Genomic DNA, 22,658 nt, shown 5'->3' on the forward strand with positions numbered 1-22,658 from the left:
GAATTTCGGAAGAACTTACATTCTAAATTACGCGGAGAGGGTTAAACCTCTCTACGAACTAATTAAACCTGATTTAAAACAAATCAATTGGACTCAAAAACACACTGAAATTTTGAGATCACTGCAAACAGACATGTTAGCAAAAACAAAATTAGACACACGTGACAACACACGTGATCTTGTAATCCGAGTCATCCCAGGAAGATGCGGATTCACGTACCTAACCTCTAATGAAGGAGAAAAGGTACCAATAGCTTACAAATCACATTTGTACACAAAGGCTGAAATAAAATTCAGTTCAACTGAGAAAATTCTAACTGCGGTTCAGACTGCTGTAGCGAAAGAAAGGCCCCTAGCACAAGGTAAACGAATAATAATTGTAACACCCATACCAGCTTTAGAAGCGGTAACTAAAGCAAGCATTCCTAATGCTAAAGCTTTGCATCCGAGATGGATTCAGTGGGTTAATTCTCTTGCTGCAACAGACGTAGTTTACGAATTTGATCCCAACTTAAAAACACAGGAATTTTTACAATATGAATACGAATGTCCTCTGCCAATTGAAATCCTGCCTCTTGAAGAATACGGAAGTATTATATATACTGACGGATCAGCACAACCCGCAGTTGGGGGTAAGCAAGCTTACAGTGCTGCGTGCGCGATTGTTAAAGGTCGCTGGCACAAAGGAAAATTTAGACCATTGGTCACTAAAACACAATCTCTAGGCGATTGCTCGGCTCAACGAGCTGAATTAGTAGCATTTAAGATGGCGCTAGAAAATACTGATCGCGAATTCCCCACACTAATAGTGTGCGATTCTTTTTATTGCGTACAATCTTATAATGAATACTTGCAGAATTGGGTGGAAAATGGTTTCAAAGATGCAAAAGGTGGCACAATAAAGCATAAAATGCTTTGGGAACAGGTAGTTCTTTTACAAAAAGAACTACAAAAGACTCACGTGATACATACACTGAGTCATCAACGTGATGGCGTTCACGTTGCAGGGAATTCATTGGCTGATGAAGCCGCGAAGGCAGCTGTGCAAACGGCTTCCGTAGCTGCGATAACTCGGTCACAAACAAAAATAGACAGCGATATTCTACAAGCTGTCAGTACGTCAGTAAAAGATGATAAGAAAACACTCCCAAAAGGCTTTCCTAAAAAGTACTTGTACTTAACGGATACAAATAATGTTCCTTTTGCTCGAATCCCTGGAGTGGGGGATAGAGTAATTCCAAACAGGGAACACAGACTAGGACTAATCAAAGCGGCACACGAAGGGCTTGCTTCTGCACACGCTGGCGTTTCCGCAACAATATCACTATTAAAACAAAGATATTGGTGGCCTCGCTTGAGAATACAAACTAAAAAGTATGTATTAGGATGCGACATATGCCAAAGGATAAAAGTATCAACAGTGAAACGACCAGCGCAGACACCCCTTCTCATCTCGGATAAACCATTTGCATGCGTTTACCTGGACCACTGTGGTCCCCTACAAAGGGACGGCAACTATAGATATATCATGGTAGCAGTGGATTCCTGTACGAGGTTCATATGGATGAGGCCTCCAGCGCTCGGCTGACGCTAGAACGGTTATAAAAGATTTGCGAGTCTTTATCGGCACATACGCAATTACCACGTTCCATTCTGACCAGGGTCCTGCTTTCAGCTCTCGAGCCTATAGGGAGGCCATGGCCAGCATGGGAATTGGGTTGCGGTATTCTTGTCCGTCGCATCCCGAAGGGAATAGTGTGGTAGAAAGAAAAAACCGGGACATAAAGCAATCTATAACAGCGAAGGTATTAGGTTCAGGCGCTGGGTGGGTCAAACATTTAATAAGTGTCCAGACTAGTCTTAACAACATGCCAAGAAATTCTCTAAAAGGTTTCAGCCCATACGAACTATTGTTCGGAATTAGAATGAACGTTCAGGACCTCGATAGTCAGATGTCAGTGGTACAAGAAGAAACAAAGCAGTTTGAAGTAAAAGACCGTTTGGCTGTTTTACAGGAACTGAATGAAACAAGAAAATCATTAAGCAACATAAAGTTAAAGCAACAGCCAAGTACCACTGACGAGGCACCACCCGCAACAGCCCCAGCAAGGCCTGTCTGGATTCCAAAGATTGGGGATCTAGTCAGAGAAAAGATCGCGGTTAAGAAGGAATTTGGGCCTTCTTACAGAAAAGCAGTACCTGTCTTAGCAGTCACCGGAACAAGATCAGTTGTGCTACCGCCCCTTGCTGATAAAAAGGAGAACAGAATCGTGTCCATCGATCTGGTAAAACCACAAGCATGTGGCCTATAATCAACAGTAGGCCCAGTGGACTCCCAAGAAACAACAGAATACCCAAACTTGCAACAATCCAAGAGGTTCAAACTGAAAGACTAATCACATTCGATCAGCCTGCAGTGCACAATGAAGGACTATGCAATAATGCCATGGAACTCGTGCCTCTTGAAACACGGATTGAAACAGTTCGTCAAGAAACAACACCAGTCTACACTAATGTGGCATCAGAAAGTGCTACCGAGAGACAGATTGAAAAAACAATCCCATCAATTGACAGAACTGCCTCTGGTTATTTCATCAACTTCGACAACTTCTCTGAAGATTTAAACGACCCCGAAGTGATGCCAGAAACAAAAAAGTCTTTTAAAGAAAAAGCAACGGAACTCTTTCATCAACTGAAGGAAATCTACCTTGTTTCCCCTTGGCTAGAGTTCTGGTTCGGTCTAGGTGTATTTTTCCTCCTGCTTTGGCTCATCATGGTACTGTGTTTGGGAAAATTCATTGAAGGAAAATATATTACAATGGACACAGCAAGTCAGAACATCAACCTAGTCCTGAAACCACACAGATCATCCCACGTGAAGAAAAGAGAACTGTCAACAGTAAATGTCACAGCAATTCCAATACCTGGTGGGGTAGTATGGGAGAAAACAGACTATGAGATCTATGGTCCGGTCGAAATCCTGAAGTATCCTCATCAACTAAAGGTTTCCTTAAGTGACTTTGTGACTCCTAGTACATTCTCTGATGATTGGGACTTTAACAGTATTAATGACATGATGTCTGATTTAGTAATGTCTGCTAGATTCACAGATCATGATTATTTACAAGGTTCATCTAGTTATGAGCAGTTATTCTGTTACACCCACTATGGGGATCATTACTTGCATAAATCTGCACAGCCTAGAAATGTTTTTATGTATAATCAATGGGAACATTGTTCTACACCACCTAAAAGCAGTTCTAAAGCATTTTTTGAGAAATTCAAATACTTCTCAGGGTTTAACACCAGTGATGCAGAAACGTTTTATTATAAACTGTTAGATAAAACAGGAATGAAAACAATGCTGACAAATTCTAAATTGATATATTCAGAAGCATTTTATGACAAAATGATGACATTTGGTTTTGATTATTGGAAAAATAATATTGAAACGAAAACAATTTGGGGTAAAAAAGATTGGCAGGTGCAAGGCTTAGAAGCACTGTTTAGAACCTGCATGATACCAGAACAAATGTTATTTTTAAATGACACTGTACACCAAACATCTTGTCTTGGCCTAGCTAAGAACAAAGAACTTAAAACACCGTCCATACCAAATCCAATAGCTGAGAATGCAACTGCAGATAATGAGTTAGACGTGTCACACATTTTACATTTCAACAGAACACATCCTGATTGGAAAAAATGGTTAATCTGGCCTACAGACACAAATAGCTGTCAAGATAGGTTCCTGAATAAAACACAGGGTTTAAAAATGACCAGATTAGACTCTAGATACTCCCAGAGACAACATCCAGGGATTATAACCACATACAGTGTAGGGAAACTCTGCCTAGAATGGCTAACTACATCCACACTGGCAGAAATTAAGCAACACTTGTCTTTATTAAAAGATGGTGCTGATTTGCGCGATTTCATTCTTGGACCACGCAAACAGCGTCAAAAGCGTTTCATAGCGACCAGCATCTATGCTGCTTACAACGAGGCTTGGAAAGTAAAGCAAATTGAAACTGCTGAAAAGATACGAGAAATTGATCGTATTAATTTGGAGAAATCACTTTCTGTGGTAGACAATGGGTTAATGACTCTGTCTTCCAGAATATATTCTTTGGACAATATTGTATCCTCTGCCTTTGATGTGATAGACAGAGATTTGCTAATGTTACAACATGGCCAGTCTCAATTACGCTCTATTATAGAACTAGGCTGGACGCTGCAAAATCTTCGTTCAGGCTATGTGCCTTGGCGTTTGATAAACACAACGTCATTATTTTCCATTTTTAACCTTACTGATAAACAGATCAGTTTGGCACAGAAAGGAGCAGACTATACAATCTTGAGCATCGAGAAACTCGAGAGATTACCATTGACAATGTCAGAGAGCCCTGTCATTGAATGGATAATACACGGAATTATCACAATTCCGATAACAACTTTCCGATTTCATAAATGCCTTGAGTACATACCTGCTGGCCAGTATGAACAATTGGGTAAGGGATATATTAAATCCGAATGGAAATTACCATACACTCATTCTTGCTATAGTGACAGCGACAAAAATGTATTTCTTAGTGGTGACAACTGTAAACATTCACTAAGCGGTATACTTTTGTGTCAGGGTATTAATTTACACGGAGCATGTGATGGAAATTCAAACAACCTCTCATGCCACCAGCTAGTCACACCTGCAACTCAGATAGAGCCCTTCTTTATGCAACTTTCGAACGGGAGTTACATTCTTAGAACGGATCACAGGTGCTGTGGCCTCGCGCCCGGACTAAGTTATCTAGTACAAGTAACGTCCATGGTCAAATGCTGTATGCAAGCATTGTTCCCGAGCGGGCCTCCAGACATAGTGACTCCCCTCTGGCCTCGTCTGAATCTCTATTCTATACGAATTGATACATTAAGCAAAATGAAATCTGTGCTTTTACAGACAACAGTGCCTATAACGTCATCTAAAGAGACGTATGATCTTCTAGTCGCAAGGACGGCTACTGAGGTCCATGACCTTTTATCAACAAATTGCCCCGTGCATTTCGTAGAAATGTTTAGCCAACTCCTTAACATGTCTAGTGCAACAAGCATCCCAGGCATATTTAAGACAGTCTTTACGGGACTGCTAACACCCTTCCAGGCAATTTTGGGAATCTTTCCTAATTTTGTGCACTCCATCTTTGGCGGTATTCCACTATTTTTGGGACTCATCGCAGGGATTCTATTTTTGACCATCCTGCTACGTTATGGCAAGCCTCGGCTCAGACATAGCTCCCATGGGAATGGAAGAGACAATCCTAGCAATGCGCTACAGGGACAGGATAACTAACGTCCTTGGATTGGCCAGGCTGAGAGATCTAAACATGACCTGGTTCCTTTCATTCAGACCGATATGGCAAAATTGCATTTTACCTGTGCTACGGTGTATGCTTTGCGGCGAGGAATGCGTGTTGGACATCTGTCTTTCACTTCCATCAGCAGTACCAATGGACGTCGATACTTTGCTAAGTCCAATAACGGCTCACGCATTGTGTTGTCCCCAGCGGCTACCAATCCTGATGACGGCATTCGTGGAGACTCCTGTACTACAGCCAAGTGGTAACAGTGGAGCGAGTGACAAAAGCAACATCATCCAGGTACAACGTTCTGTGAGCATTGCTGGTCCTGCCTTCGATGACAGCAATCATTCTCACACCTGCCAAGTTACAGCGCTATCTAATTTGGTTGAACTATCACCTGATTTTGTAGACCAATTCTTTGAGAGCCTGTCTGATACGATGTTCTCACCCATAGAGAAACAATAACTTTTGAAAAGCTTTCCGACACACAGCGTTCCCATGAACTCTGAATTCGGCCTTCAGTTTTGATCAACAAAAAACTGCCAGGAGCTTTGAGAATCTATTTTCTTTGAATTGGACAATTTTTAAAAATATTGACCCTCTCTTTTTGGCACGAATAATTCTTTGCTTAACGTAAAAACTATTCTTAGAGAACAGAAGCTTCACACTTCTATTTCTAAACACATCTAGAGACATAACAACATAACACCAGCCTCTAGCACACATGTAATTACAATGCATTTTATGTGATGATTTATCTCGCATTTCTTCTGTCAGAGATACTTCATGTGTAATTCTTTTTGCATAATCGTTCATTGATTTTATATGCGATAACCTTTTGAATGATTACTATGCTTTTTAAAACAACGTACAGTACCTAAATTCCATGTATTACAAGTACGCCTATTTCGAATGCATTTATGTATTTTGGGGTGGGCTATGTTACACAATGTTACACATGCATCTAATTGCTTAGTTTTAGTAATTTTGATGGACATGAATACGTGGAGTGGGTGTTATGTGTTTATCTAGGTTCCTGATCGATACTGTGACCTTATGCCCCTATTCGGCTATAAAGCCCTTTATTCCCTATATTGGCATAACCGTTCAAGTGCGATTTTCTGTAAAGTCATCTCTGGCCTCACACGAACAGAGCCACAGAGCCACATTCCAGCATGACTCTCTGCTACTTCCTTTGCGACCAATTAGTGCAATGACAGAGCAGCAGTCACTATCTGATATTCCTAGATAACACTCCGAGTTCTTCAACAAGATAAAAACTTAGCAAACCTGGAAATCCCCGCTTGCTATGTTTTGATTAGTAATGGAACTCTAATGAGCAACTGATAACTGTCACTTCCTAGTGACATCTTTAATTGACGTCTTATGTCCAGCAAACTTGCGTCAAACCCGGCACCTGTCAGGTATAAATATTACCAACGTTGCCTTAAGCAATGAGCAAACCTGTTGCTGATGCCAGCTGCCTGCATGACCCCGTGTTGGTAACAACTAGCACTCTGTCGCTGCAGCCTGCTATCCTGTGGTGGTGAAGCTACTGATTACCATTATCGCCGCTACAGCGCGAACTGTGGTTCAGTACGCTTGAGGAACCGTGCAGCCGTCCTCTGCGAAGACATCCAGCCCAGCTGCCCGCGGACGCTGTCACCCCTCCTTCCTCGACGCGCTGAGAGAAGCCGCTGCATTTCTCGTGCAGAGAAATCCAGTCCCGGCGCTTCCGGTTTACCCTCGCGGGTGACTGGGATATCGAGAGAGACCCCTGAAGGAGATACCAATCCTCCATCATTCTATTCAGAGGTATGGTGTTGACTAAACCCTTAGACGAGAATTCTTGAAACAAACCTTGGCAAAACCAACTTAACTTAAGCTACTTACTTACTCCCCTTCTCACGTGTTAGGCCTAGGTCAGGCACACCGGGGTAGGCTTAGTTAGAAGCACCAGTTGAGTATGTTAGCCTAATGTATATATAACTGTATATATGTTTTATTACTTTTAAACCATTGTATGGCTAAGAAACCATATCAATGCTTTTACAGTTCTATTTCGCAATACTTATCTTACTGTACGTACTTTTTATAATAACAGTTATTGCAATTGTGGCAATACATTTCTCTTGTATGAGAAGAAAGACTGTTCAATAAATGTTAACCTTTATTGATAAACGCCCGTCTCTCTATTCTCTACATATTGTGAAAGTAAACTGCACTAGACTGACTGAGTGAAATCTATGTCTATTGTTTCACACGACCCTAGAGATCGACTCTTGATCTGAGGAGCAAAGTTGTCATGTTGCACGGTTGTTGGAAAACTGAATCCCTTCTTGTCTGTGCCAAGGAAGCTGATCACTTCCTATGCAGAGAAGAAAGTTTCCAGTGACCTCTGAGCTAGTTGGTAACACAACCCAATTAAGTTTAGCATAGTCAGTGGAGGCCTGGAATATCCGCAGTTCCACGTCGATACTACTGTTTATGTTATTCCAATGCGCAGGGCCTAGTGGGAAACTAGGAACTACACTACAGTTACTGGCCAAGCGGGTTGACCCTGACACCCCCGATTGCTAGCGAACACCGTGCTGCACCTGTGGACTGAATATCGCCGCTGCTGCTGTCTCGCTGACTCAGAAAATCACAGTGGAAGGTGGCCCGCCTGACGGTGAGACTCCCGGACGTGGAGAATCGGCTGCGGAGGTCACCCGACTCCGGGGCTGCATCGAGGCTGACTGGGCCGTGTAGGCCGGACCCATGAGTCGCGAGCACGAGCCTACAACGCGGATATTGCTGACCATCCCACAGGGGTTGTACTTTGTACGTGGTCTACCCCCCTGCAAGGCAACCACTTAGCCGCGAAACGGATCAAGCGAACGGGCGGACGCCCTTTGTGGAGCAGACCGCCGCTCAGAGAAAACGTGAATGGAGTAGAGCCCTCCGCCTCTGACCGGGCGCTGGAGTATTGTAGCAGTAGGATCGCGGTTGCCTGACGCGAGTGCTGTGAGAAGGCTGGATGGCTCGTGGAGGCAGTGCGGCTGGAGAGCGCCCTATAGACACTGGCCCTACACCCTGGGAAGCAGAGATTGCATACTGCTACGTGACTCATTGTGCTGGGAGTCGTCTGGAGAAGGTGGAGTTGCTACGCATTCGAACTTGGCGCTGCCCCCCCAGACCAGCCTTGAGTTTTTGTGGTGTGTCTAACATTTGAGGCGACATTTGAAGACCCTCCAATAAGGTGTGGGATCCCCCGGCCGGGGCGTAGCACTCCCGCGAGCTGAGGCCTACTGTTGCGTCCGTAGTACTGTGACGCTACGCTATCAACGCAAACCGTCTGCCGCCATCTTGGCCCCAGAAAGAATCCGTGCTGACTACCTTGGCACTACTTACGAGGCGATAGGGGACACGAGTGGAGACTTCGCTCCCCAGTCGCTTTGTCACACGCAGGCCTAACAAACTTCACTGGAGTGGAGAGTGGAGGTGCGTAGGCGTCCTGCAGTGAGGACTGGACTTTTACAGTGAAGCCCTGTGTTGCGTGTTTTTACTGTTTCGACTGAGCCTTGTCCACTTTATACCCTGTCTTTCCCATTGCCCCCACGCCTACCCTATTTGGACTTGGGTGCGGCGCGGGTGAGGGAGCGAGGATCCTCTTCACGCCAGATCGCCGCAATGGGCAAACCAGTCACGTGCCAGCCCAAGATTATGTTCGATGCAGCCAAAAGGACGCCACGATCTAGCCAGGGAGATCGAGAAGAGTATGGACACGATGGGGATGGAGTGGCGGCACCTGCCCCAGCTGCTGATGTCCAAGAGATCCTCAGGGAGGTTCGGCAGGGATTTACCACCATTGTAGATAAGGTAGACAGGCTCTCCTCACGAATTGATGCCATTGCCCACAAGCTTGATGGACATGATGAAAGTATCAAGGAGGTTGAAAGACGCGTCTCCGACTGAGGATATTTCCCCCACTCACACGTCCCAATTGTCTTGCATGGATAACCTTTTACGCTCCATCGCGGCGAAGAATGAGGACTTGGAAGCGCGCAGTTGGCGCAACAACATTCACCTTATAGGAATTCCGGAGTCCACCAACACTGGTCGTATGGAAGACTATGTAGAGAAGCTGCTCCTAGAGGCTGTGGGAACAGACGCTTTCTCTACCCAATTTATCGTCGGAAGGGCGCATCGCTCGCTAGTGCCCCGACCCAAGCCCGGAGATACCCCCAGACCTATAATTGCGCGTCTCTTGAACTATAGAGACCGGGATGTGGCGCTGCGGGCGGCGCACAGCAAACGAGAACTGAGCTACAATGGAGTCACCTTTTCTATATATCCGGATTTTACTCCTATGGTGCAGAAGGAGCGCTGCAAGTTTTTGGACGTTAAAGCCAAACTGCGCAAAGCACAGGTTGATTATGCACTTCTATACCCGGCAAGGCTACGGATCACTCAAGGGAAGCAGCAGTTCTTTACAAAACCACAGCAAGTAGAAGATTTCTTGAAACATCTGAAAAGGTCGGCTAGACTGGAAGCAGATGCAGATGATTTCCCGGGACCCCCCCGATTGTGGATGAGGACATGTAACACTAGTAAGATCCATGAATTTGCAAATTGGGGCACGGAGGGATTGATAACATTTAACTATTATATGGAACATTATGTGTACTCGCTTACTCCTAGGGGTCTGGTTTGATGTATACTCCCCCCTTGCCGGGGGGAGAGGAGAGGACAGTTTTCATGCTCTCCATGGCATGAAGACCCAGTTTAATAGACTAATAGCTTATCGCACTGACTGAGGCCCTCTTTTTGAAAAACTTTGATGGGGTTCGTCCCCTTTGAGATTAGATGCGGGGGTGTTTTGGCTCTCCCGATACGTGCCACATTTATTAACGCCTGGCACCTCTGTCTTCTTGCTCGAGGCCTCGACTTCTGGCGAGTATGACGGGGGCGAGGTTGTGTCGCCACCCTAGACGGCCCCCTAAGGGCATTTCTCTGACCTGGTCCACTATAAGAGTTTAGTGAGACCCCAAATGTTGTTGTTTCTTTTTGGGGGGGGGGGTTATGGATGGGTGGGTGCGGGATACTGGCATGATTGGAATGCTTCAGTGGGTGGTGGGGAGGGGGTAATGGGACTGAACACATGTTGTCACGAGCAGTTTGATACGTACTTTAGTGCACTTTTAGTTTTTGCGACTGCATTTGTGGAGTGGCTACCTACGCCCTATACTACATTTGGTGATCTTACTTCTGCTATTCCGTGATGTACTTTTGCTTGGTTCTGCAAGTCCAAATTACTCTTACGCACACATTATGGCTCATAGGGGGTTACCACTAAATGTCCTCACGTGGAATGTCAGGAGGTTGGGGGACCCTAAAAAGAGACGGTAGATCACAGCCTACTTAGACCGCCACCGCATTCATATAGCAATGCTACAGGAAACTCATCTTAACCCCTTACTGACTCCCACTTTTGCCTCTCGATGGTCATCATACCGAATCTTCTCATCTTACTCTACTTATGCCAGAGGCACCGCTATATTAGTTAAGAATAATGTGCCTTTCTCTGCTGTGGGCTCCCTCAGTGATGAACAGGGGAGGTTCTGCTTTACATGGGGGCGACTTGGACAAGAATCAGTGACACTTGTATGTTGTTATGGCCCCAACACAGATTCCCCTGACTTTTTCTCTTCCCTATGGGACAAGATAAGGGAGATTGACTCATCCAATGTTATCTGGGGAGGGGACTTTAATGTTACCTATGCTCCTTCTGTCGACAGGTCTCACCCCGCACCACACCACCCTACCAAGGCAGCCGCACTGCTCCAGGATATCATCCTTGATAATTGCTTGCTAGATGCTTGGCGACATGTCTATCCTCACCGACGTGAGGGTACGCATTTCACTGCTCACGCTGCCTCTTGGGCGCGACTGGACTATTGGCTTTTGTCTCGAGGCTTGGGTCCCCTGATTAATGAGAAACAACACTTAGCCAGGACATATTCTGATCACGCACCTGTTTTACTAACTTTCTCCCCCTTGCTCTTTGATTGCCCACGCAGTGCATGGCGACTAAACGCGCGTATGTTGCTTGATGAGGTCTTCCGAACAGAATTGGGAGACGAGATCAGGGAATTTTTTTAGATCAATAAAGGGTCAGAACAAAGCGTGGAGACGATCTGGGAGGCTTTTAAAGTCACCATCAGAGGGATGTGCATGTCCAAGAGAGCGGGAGTGTTGAAAAGTATCACTACCTCTCTACATAGATTGGAGCTAGAGCTTCGCAGGCTTGAAGTTCTTCTGGCTCATCACCCTGATGGAGACACCCAGGGCACATTCAGAACAACGCTAACGGAATATATGGCGGAAGCTGAACGGGAAGTGCGCTTTCGTGGCAAACACTGGGTAGCGCGTAGATATGGTGAAGGGGAACGGTCTGGTAAAGCTCTTGCGGAGGTGATTAGACACCCACGGCACTCTAACTATATAGTTGCCTTAAATAAATCGGATGGTACGAGATGCTGGGATACTGCCTCCATCCTAGAGGAATACACCAACCATTATGCTACCTTATATACAAGTGCTGGCCAAAGAGCTCTAGATTTGGATTCATACTTGGGGATGTGGCCCTGGGATGGATCAGTGATGGGGATCGGGAATTTCTAAGTGCCCCATTCGAGCTAGATGAGGTGCAAGATGCCATTATGGGCATGCAATCGGGTAAGGCCACTGGCCTAGACGGCATCCCTATTGAATTTTATAAAACTTATATCGATCTGATGGCACCTATTTTACGCGAGGTCTTCGAAGAATCCCTTGAAGTCGGAATCCTTCCTCCGTCCATGAGAGAGGCGCCTATTATTTCCCTCCTGAAACCTGAGAAGCCACCTAATCAATGTGGCACCTATCACCCCCTTTCTTTGCTAAATTGTGATGCGAAGATATTGGCGAAATTGATAGCCAACAGACTGACTTTGCTCTTAGACCGCCTAGTATTGCCGGAGCAATCTGGATTTGTCCCGGGGAGATCCACCACTCATAATTTGCGAACGCTTTTTACTGTCCTAGATACTGTTTCCCCTGACCTTCCCCTTGCGGCTGTCTTTCTTGACGCCACCAAAGCTTTTGATTCTGTCGAATGGGACTATCTATTCGGGGTCATGCTACGGATGGGCTTCCCTCCTCTATTCATTTCATGGATCAAGCTCCTATATTGTCGACTAGGCGCCAGGGTAATGATCAATGGCCGTATGTCAGCACCCTTCTCCATTACCAGGGGCCCCCTTAGCTTACCCATTAGATTGGTGTGAAGATGAGCTCCGCTATCTGGGGATTGGCATCACACGAGATAAAGAAGAACTTATGAGACTTAACTATGGGGTCGCGCTAACCCGTATTGCCGACAAGGTGGATTGCTGGATAAAGCTCCCACTTTCGATGGCCGGACGGGCTTCTTTGATGAAAATGGTCATACTTCCACAACTACTCTACCTCTTCCTTAACATTCCGTATCATCCTGGGTGCCACTTCTTCGCGTTGTTAAAAACTGAAATGATTAGATTGGTGTGGGGGGGGGGGGGAACAGGCTCGCCTACAATGGTTGGTTCTCACCAGACCTTATGCCTGTGGCTTTGCTATCCCAGATCTAGAATTGTTTTACTTAAGTGCACAGGCCCATTATTTATTTTATTGGATGCGACCTCATCGATACATGCCACACGTAGCAGCAGAACACTGGCTGGCGCACCCGATCCCCTTTGAAGGGGTATTGTTAGCTGAAATACCAGTTCGAGAACGAACCCAGAATACCGTCAATGCCACAGTTACGGCGTGGCATCGTATTGTGACCCTATTGGGAGTTGATTCTTTGTACTCCCCGCTTTTACCGTTGGCCTATTATCCTACTATGCCACTGCTGCAAGAGACGCTCTTTCACAAACTTAAAGAGAGAACTGCTCTCACCACTTGGGGTGCTCTGTTTGTGGATGGCTGGTTCCATGAATCGGACAGTCTATTTCGAGACGTGACTCGCACGCCACTGGACAGCTTCCTATACTTGCGACTCCGGAATGGGATTCGAGCTTTACATGCCTCTTTCCCAGCGGAGCCCCCCACACTGGTGCCTCTCCACCTGCTCCTGCAAGGTGAAACGTCCGTCAAACTAGTATCATTGTTATACCGTAATATGCACGAGCAACGTGAGGTAACAACTCCACAAGCTCGAATGCGATGGAGTGAAGAATTAGGTGATGAACTTACTGATGACCAATGGGAGTTTTGTTGCCTTCAGTGTCGGCCAGTAGCCGATAGCGCATTATACATTACAAATACCTCCACAGGTTGTATTACACACCAGTCAAAATGCACCGGTTTCAGCTGCGAGACTCGGATGCCTGCGAAAGGTGCCATGCGACCAACGCTGATATGCTACACCTTGCTTGGAGCTGTCCCACGGTTTGCACCTATTGGGAGCAGGTTTTTCAGGCTCTGCATCAGTTGACTGAGATACAACTTGACGCTACTCCGCTGATGGCATTACTTGGCTATGTTCTACCTGTTCCGTCCCCTTATCGTAAATATGTAGCGTTAGCATTATTGATGGCTAAGAGACTGGTGGCATGCCGCTGGGGTAGAGGGAGGGCACCTAAGTTTAAGGAATGGCTGGATGACATGATCTATTGCCAGGAGCAGTTATCCAATTATGCTGAATTGTTACCTACATCCTCGAGACCTCGAGATATTTGGTCACCGCTGACATCCTACTTAACTGCCAGATCGACAGACACTGATGCAGTGACCCTGGCAGACAGCCCTTTGTAACTACCTACCTCTCTATACATGACTCAACCGCACTGACAATCTTACTCCACACTCCCAGATAAGGCGCCGGGAACTTTTTTGCATTGTAGCTTTCAATAGATGCCGATTAGACCCCCCTGAGACAATTCTATGTTCTTCTGCTTTAATCATTGTTGGCTGCCCCCCCCCCCCCTGTGAGGCCTCATTCCTCAGTTTCCTAGTGAGATCCTGTATGGAAGTGCAGTGACCGCTGATCACCTGTGTTTTCTTTATTCTTTCGCTTTGCCATTCACCCACAGAATGTCAGTGTAGGGTTTTTATTTGCCACTGTTCAAAGGTAGAATGTTGTGCTATAAGTGACTCCTTCATGATTACTTGACGCGGCCGGCCCAGAGTAAGTGTAGGCGGCTTGCTGTGTACAATGCTAACTGATTCATCTGCTTTACATGCTCTGATTCTTGCATCGGAAGCCGGCCATGTGATGGATGTGGGCTTACACTCCTGTGTTTAATGAGTTACCAATAATAAAAATAAAAAAAATAAAAAACTTTCAGTGCCGAACTCCTCTCCTTCTTGCACCACCTGCGTTCAGATGTAAGCCCACAGAACCGCCCAACCTCTGTATGTATATATGTATATAATTGTACAAAAATGGAACAAAAAAATATATCAGTACATGTCAAATTCTTTGTCCTGCACTAGGAATGTGGTGTAAATGGTGACCAGATTGTGCCATCATTTGTAGTTGGGAATGAACAATCCAGCTCCTTAATAGCATTAAAAAGTGAAGAGGGGTTAGGGGAATGGGGGAGGGACTGGTGGCGGTTTTTAAAACACTTTTTGCAAGGCCATGTTTTGCTCATGGTGCACTTCACACAACAGATATATCTTGGTGAGTCACACAGCAGAACTTCTGCTGCAAGAGACGCGAGAACAACACACAGGTTCCGAAGAGAGCGGGGGATCACCACCAGACTAGTTGTAGCTCCTGGAACGTGAAGGGTCTTAACTCGCCGCAAAGATGACAAAAGATCTGGAAATATCTTACAGATCATCACCTAGATATAGTGGCTATTCACGAGACGCATCTCTCTAGAGCAAAGAAAACACGCTTTCGCCACAATCAGTACCCGCTGATATACCGGGCTTCCGCGCTTACTAAACACAGGGGTGTTGCAATTCTTTTCCATACTGCAGGGGTTAGGCAGCCTTTTTGCATACACTAATGGGGAAAATACAGGATTTCGCTGAAGGACCAACAATCTTATTAGGGGATTTTAAGTTGACCTGGCAGACAGACCTAGATAGCACACACCCCCACAAACCGGAAGCTAGCTCCTTCACCCCAGAGACTAAAGACGACTGCAAGATGTGGGTCTCAGGGATACATGGCACACCCTCTATCCCCAGACATGAGACTATACTTCCCAGCTTGACTACATCTCTATTAGCCAAAATGTACTGGGAATCCTCTGGGAGGCCAAGATCTTCCCACTTTCAGTGTCAGATCATTGTTTGGTCTCGATCCACCTGGAGGGGGGCCACATCAAGCCCACCACTCCCAAATGCTACTTTCCAGCTTCACTTACGAGGGATAGGGTACTCAGTACTGAGTTACGGGTCACAAACACAGAATTCTTTGCTATGAATGCACTCACTGACACCTCAGTATTGAACAACTGGGACGCAATTAAAATAGTTATTTGTGGTAAATGTATAGCACTCAACTCCACTCTGAATAAACAACGGGTCAAAGAGAGTAGATTTAGAGGCTCAGTTAGCGCTTGCGGAAACGAGCCACAAACGCAACCCCACTAGACAATCCCTGCGCACGCTTAGAGCTTTACTGGGGAAACTTAGAGCCATCTACAACAACATGGCAGAACTCACACTCCTGAAATTACGTCAACTCTCCTACTCCAAGGACAATAGGATAGGGAGTCACTTAGCTCGACTGCTGAAGGAAAAACGGGAATGGGAATATATAAGAGGAATTCAGGACAGGCAGGAAGGGCTGGCCCACAAAGATGCGGAAAAGGCCGATATTTCTGGCATCTTCTACAAGTCCCTTTACACAGAGGAAACGCGAACTACTGACAGACAAAACAACTATCTTCAGAATCTGCATTTCCCCAGGTCTCACGGGAATGGAATGACAAACTCACAACCCCTATAACAGCAAAAGAGGTCAATTTAGTTATCAAGTCCCTAAAACCGCATAAAGCCCCAGGCCCGGATGGGTTCACGGGCCAATTCTACAAAATCTTCGCTCCGTACATCCTGCCGCATCTTACACACCTTTTCAATACAATGGCAGAGGAAGGTGAAGTCACCCCCTCAATGGCAGAAGCTGTGATCACAGTTATTCCCAAGCAGGGGAAGAACCCACAGATGTGCGCTTCATATCACCCGATTGTACTTTTAAATCTTGATGCGAAACTTTACTCGGCTATTCTAGTGGCCTGGTTGAATGGCCTAATACCGGACCTAATCCACCCTGACCAATCCGGCTTTATTAAAGGTCACCAGACCCACGATATTACCAGACGTATAGTACATCTTATCAAGAAAGCTAACACACGAAAGATTCCAGCAGTCTTGGTTGGGTTGGATGTTGAGAAGGCTTTCGACAGGGTGGATTGGGCTTTCCATTTTAAAACACTTACACACTTTGGGTTTGCTGACAAATTTATTACCAAGATTGGAGCTAATTACATTTGACCCCGCTCTAGAGTGCAGGTAAATGGTATACTATAGACTCCAGGGATGCCCGTTATCACACCTATTGTTTGCCCTTAGCATTGAACCTCTGGCCATGTCCATTTGTGCAGCCCCAGAGATAAAGAGAATCCCTTTTAGTGGTGAGATCCATAAAATTACACTCTTTGTTGATGATGTGTTATCCCTGACTGAACCAGCCACTTCTCTCCCCACGCTTCAAACTGAGTTTGCAAGGTTCGAGGATGTCGCGGGGTTTAATGTCAATACAGATAAATCCTATATACTTAACCTCACAATCCCAGAGAGTGAGGACAGAGAGTTACAGTGCACACCCTGTTAGACTGGACATCCCGTTCTATCCAATACCAGGGAGTGCAACTGACACCGCGGGTGGAAGGGGTTTACAGTGCCAACTTCCCATCTTCCCTCTTATGACTTCAGGTGGACCTTGTACGCTGGAAGCCACTCTTTATCTCCTGGCTAGGCCGCATACACGCAATCAAAATGACAGTGCACCCTAAACATTTATACTTTATCAGGCCCTACCCATTGAACTTGACAAAGACTTCCTCCCTAAAGTGAGGTTTATGATTACGCGTTTTTTATGGCAGGGTGGACAAGTGTGCTTCTTCTTTTCACTCCCGAGGAAACCGAGGGCTGAGGGGGGAGTGGGCCTCCCGGATTTTAGCTTCTACTATAAAGCGGCACAATTGAGGGTGATGATGGGATGGGCCAAGCGCGAGTCAGAGAAGCACTGGCTACTTATATGGAAAGAGCTATTGCAGGAAGGTCAATCTGGGACCTCATATGGCGGCCCAAGAGGGAGAGGCCCGAGAATGTCTACATTAGTACCCCTACCCGGACCACCTTGAGAGTTTGGAACTCCATATCAGGGAATGATCAGGGGACCACATTCCCCTCACCATATACGCCTCTTCAATTTAATCCAGCTTCCCCCTGGCTCTCCGGGAGGGACATTTTGATACCTGGAGGGAGGGTGGATGTAGGGTACTGACCCATCTATTCCATAACTCTGATCTTCTAACGTTCGACAACTGCAGGAGGGATTAGGGCTTGGCACCTACAGAACATTTTCACTACATTCACTAGAAACACTGGGCCCTCACACCTCATATACATGCAGCGGCCACACGCCCACTCACAAAATTTGGTGAAACATATATACAGAATGTGGACTCCGTGATTTCCTTTTTATATAACTATCTCCTTACCTCTACACATTCCCCAAGATCGCATTACATGAACATGTGGGAAAGACGATTACAACATGACATCCAGGATGGGAAATGGACTGGGCTCTGGTCTGACATAACAAAATTCAAACACTCCACTGAGCTACAGGAGGCCCACCTTAAAACAATGAAGGATTGGTACCTGTATCCCGCTAAACTCAAAAAAATATTTCCAAACACACAAGACACATGTTGGTGGGGGTGTGGCCTCCTGGGTGACTTCCAACATAAACAGTGGGACGGTCCAATCATACAACCCTTTTGGGAGGAATCCATGGACAAATTAAAGATATGTTGGGATATCCTATTCCAACCACTATGGCAGAGACTCTCCTGGGCCTCCGTGAGCCCTTTCTCAAATATCAAACCAAGGCCGACAAGGCTATAATGTGGACATGCATTGGGCGATGAAGGCAGCGATAGCGGCGGCCTGGAAAAAGAAAGAGGCCCCCGCCATCTCGCTATAGCATTCTAGGCTCTGGTGGCTATTATGCCTGGAGAGAATGGCTGATATATTCCGAGATGATTGTAAAAATGTTGAATACTGGTGGGGCCCACTGGTCACTTTCCTCACAAGGGGATTGCCACTGACAGTTTGTCCCGCCTCTACTAGAGAGATGCATCTCTTTCCATTTTAATCACTGTCTGCATTATACGATTCGGAAATGCATTGGATTGGATGGCCGCCACCATTTTTTGGTTGGGGAGGGGGATTATGTTGCTCTTTTACATGTTATTCTTGGGAAGTTCTACATCTGGGGTTATTTAATTGGGGTAGCACCTTCCCCGCTGTCGCAAAAGAAAGACGAGTTGAAGGTAAAATTTCCCCTTTAGGATAAGTTTATTCCTTGCCTGCATAAATTTGGAATCTGTACTTCTTCTTGTAGATCCTTTTCATTTTTGGGATCAGGCTGGGATATGTGTCTAGTAGCAAACATCTACCCTGGACTCTTCAAATTGCTATGCTGTGTACGCATATCTTTATGTACCATCTGACTGACCTTTTTCGCAGTATATTTAAAATGTCAATAAACATACATTTGACAAAAAAAAGTGAAGAGGGATCTAGCACTTGTGCACTTCAAGAGATGCTCCAGACAATGGGGCTCTATGGTCCAGTAGAAGGCTGGGAAGCCGAACCGCGTAGACCGTCCTTTTAACCTTGTTTTGCACTATTGGTGTGCCAATAAATATTTGAAAATGTATCTTTGTTGTGGTGCTGTGAATTCTCGCTGTGGAGGAAGAGCAAAGGATTGTTTCTGATATATATATATCGAAAAATATATACACACATACATACTTAGGTATGCTTGGGTTAGCACGAGATAATGTTATGAAAGTATTTAGGCATGGTTGGAGAGTATAAAATATTTTTTATCATGTTGATAGTCATTTTGTTGTGAACCTATCTAGGACCCTAATTAAATATTCCCCGATTTATGCCCTTATGTGGTTATAACAAATCATATCCTTATAAAGGCATAAGAATCATATCCATATGCAGTCCAAATACGGCAAGGCTACTTCCCTAGACTCCTAGAAAGTACAACGCGTTCTTTAAACAAACCAAGCCTCCAGCAGCCCGGGAATTCCCCCTGCTTCTGTTTTGATTTGTCCTAGAACTCATGAGAGTCCTAAAAAAACTGCCAGTTCTTAGTGACAGTTCTTAGTGACGTCTTATGTCCAACCTTACGTCAAACACGGCACCTTCCAGGTATAAATCTACCAGTATTTGCCTTAAGCAACACACGGTGGTTTGGAGCAGAGCGACAATCTACTTACCCAAAGGCCAGCTGATGCGAGTGCCGAAGGAAGCCGACCCTCCCATTGATGCACTGAGAGAGACGCTGTCTTTTCTCCTGCTGAGAAATCCAGCTCCAGTGTTTCCAGTCACCCTTGCGGATTGCTGGGAGATCGAGTCCTGAGAGAGAGATACAAGAACTCCTTCATTCTATAACCAAGGTACGGAGCTGATTAGATCCTAGGAGAATTCTTGATTCAGATTCTTGGCAAAACTAACTTAACTTAAACTGCAGCTCACTTACTCCTTCCCACGTACAAGGCTTAGGTTAGGTACACCGGGGTAGGCGTATTTTAGAAGCACCAGCTGAGTAAGTTTAGTCAACTTTTATCATTGTATGTATTGTATACATTTTATCCTTTTTAAGTATCATATGGCTCAGAAACCATATAAATGCTTTTACAGTATTATTTCATAATACTCCTTTTACTGTACGCACTTTACTTTATGATAAGTATTGCAATTGTGGCAATTCATTTCTCTTGCATAGGAAAGAAGACTGCTCAATAAATAACAACTTTTATTGAAAACGCCCGTCTCTCTATTTCTCTGCACTCTGGTGAAACTAAGCATGAACGATTGACTGAGTGAAATAGCTATCTATTGTTTTCACACGACTCTGGAGATATACTCCTTACTCTGGAGGGAGCAAAGCTGTCATGTATATGCGGTTGTCAGAAACTAATCCCTTCTTGTCTAATCAGGAAAGTTAACTCCTTCCTGTTCATTCGAGAAAGTATCTAGTGACCTCTGCGCTAGCTGGCATACCTAATTAAGTCTAACATATTCAGTAGAGACCTCGTCGACCTCAGTCCTACGTCTAAACTATTGTTTATGTTATTCCAATGCGCAGAGCCTATTGGGAATATAGGAACTACACTACAATTTAATTAAGCATTTAAGCTGCAATTTCATGTAAACTACATACGAATATATGAAATAACAAGGGATTGAGTATACATGTGCATTTAAGCAGTTATTCTTCTTGTTCATTCCGAATGGCAGTTTAGTGGTGAATATTGTAATTGTAGGCTATGATCAATCAAATGTTAAAACTATGGCATATACGGAACATAGTATTTTCACCATGTCTATGCTTTGTTTTCTATGCACTTGCACTTTAAATAGAGGTGAAAAAATTAGGAGAGTTGTCATGTGATCAAGGACGGGAGCACCTGAAACGCGTAGTTGCAGAAGTTGCTGAATAAAGGATATTGACTGCGCAATACTTTGGGTCCACGCTCGTTTTTTTCTTCAAAAAGGGACTTTGTAAATTCGAGCAAGAAGCTACATACATACTTATATGTATGTGTGTATAAAAATACTTAAATATATATTTATTTAAAAAAATGCACATGCCTTTACCACGCATGCCTTTTCCCAGATAACTATAAAGCCTTCAGATCTATCTATCTATCTATCTATCTATCTATCTATCTATCTATCTATCTATCTATCACAAAGAGGCAGCGATGGAAGTAAACAGCTTGTTCCTCTGCAGTTTAGAGAAAATGTGGGAAGGAAAGCTACGGTTTAAATGGGTAGCATTTTCTCCCCAACGGCCCTCTTTACAAGCTATTTCGCGTGGATCTTTGCTTTGCTTCATCAGTGTCAAAAGCGAGTGCATTGCTGGTGACAGGTGGCTTTGTGTGAGAATGAGAGCTACAACGTAGGTGTGTTTATTTTTTTTAAATCCTCTGACTGCTTTGGATACAAAAAATTAAAAAACACCCCAAATCGTTTTCCATAACTCTTGATTCCATATATCACAATTAATACATTTTTGTGACATTTAACCATCGCTGTAGAATGCAGACCCATAATCCGTCTGTAGACCAAGCTACCATGGAGAAGCAGTAAAAAAAAATCAAAAGAAGATCAGAAATACCAAGACCAGCTGAGTATAAATCTCCATGAACAAATACAGGAAGTGGTCAAGTAGGCATTTATTTCTTGTTTATTCCTTCCCTTCCCTGTGATGTTATTTGGTATCGTCCTTCATTAACTGCTAGCACTTTTCACCGAGGAATACTTTGTGACTTATCCCAGGCTAACAAGGAGAAGTTCTGGGTTCCTCGCAGAAACTTGTTCACCACATAGGAAGTAGATTATTATGAGTTTTGAGCTTGAGGAGCTCAGTCATACCTCAAACCAATACTAAGGCCTTGCACCACCCCAGTAACCCACAGTCACCAAAATATAACATCTTGCAAGTACATGCTGTGCCGGTCATTTTCCACTCTTAACAGCTTATCTCTCTTTGAGTCAGCTCTGTATGTCACTTTTTTACATAATCATCTCCCGCCTCGACTATGGGAATGGCCTCTACGTGGGCATACCTGCTTACGAAACTCGCCGGCTCCAGGCCATACAAAATCAGGCCGCTCGCCTCATTTTGTCTCTCCCCAAATCCTCCCATATCACTCCCGTTCTCAAATCTCTTCATTGGCTCCCTATCCGATTCAGATCCTTCTTCAAACTGGCTTGCTTAGCTTTTCGAGCTCATTCCCGTTCTGCTCCCTCTTTCATCACTTCTCTCATCTCTTCTCACGCCCCTAGTCGCACTCTCCGATCCTCCTCTCTCTCTCTCTTGCACATCCCTCGTTTTCGCAAATCCAGAACGGGCGGTACTCGGTTTTCTGTCCTGGCCCCCCAGTTCTGGAATAGCCTCCCACTTTCCATTCGCTCCATTCCCATCTACACTCACTTTCGTAAGGCCCTTAAAAT

Source organism: Lissotriton vulgaris, chromosome 4_1 (assembly GCF_964263255.1).
Source record: "Lissotriton vulgaris chromosome 4_1, aLisVul1.2, whole genome shotgun sequence".
Lineage (NCBI taxonomy): Eukaryota > Metazoa > Chordata > Amphibia > Caudata > Salamandridae > Lissotriton > Lissotriton vulgaris.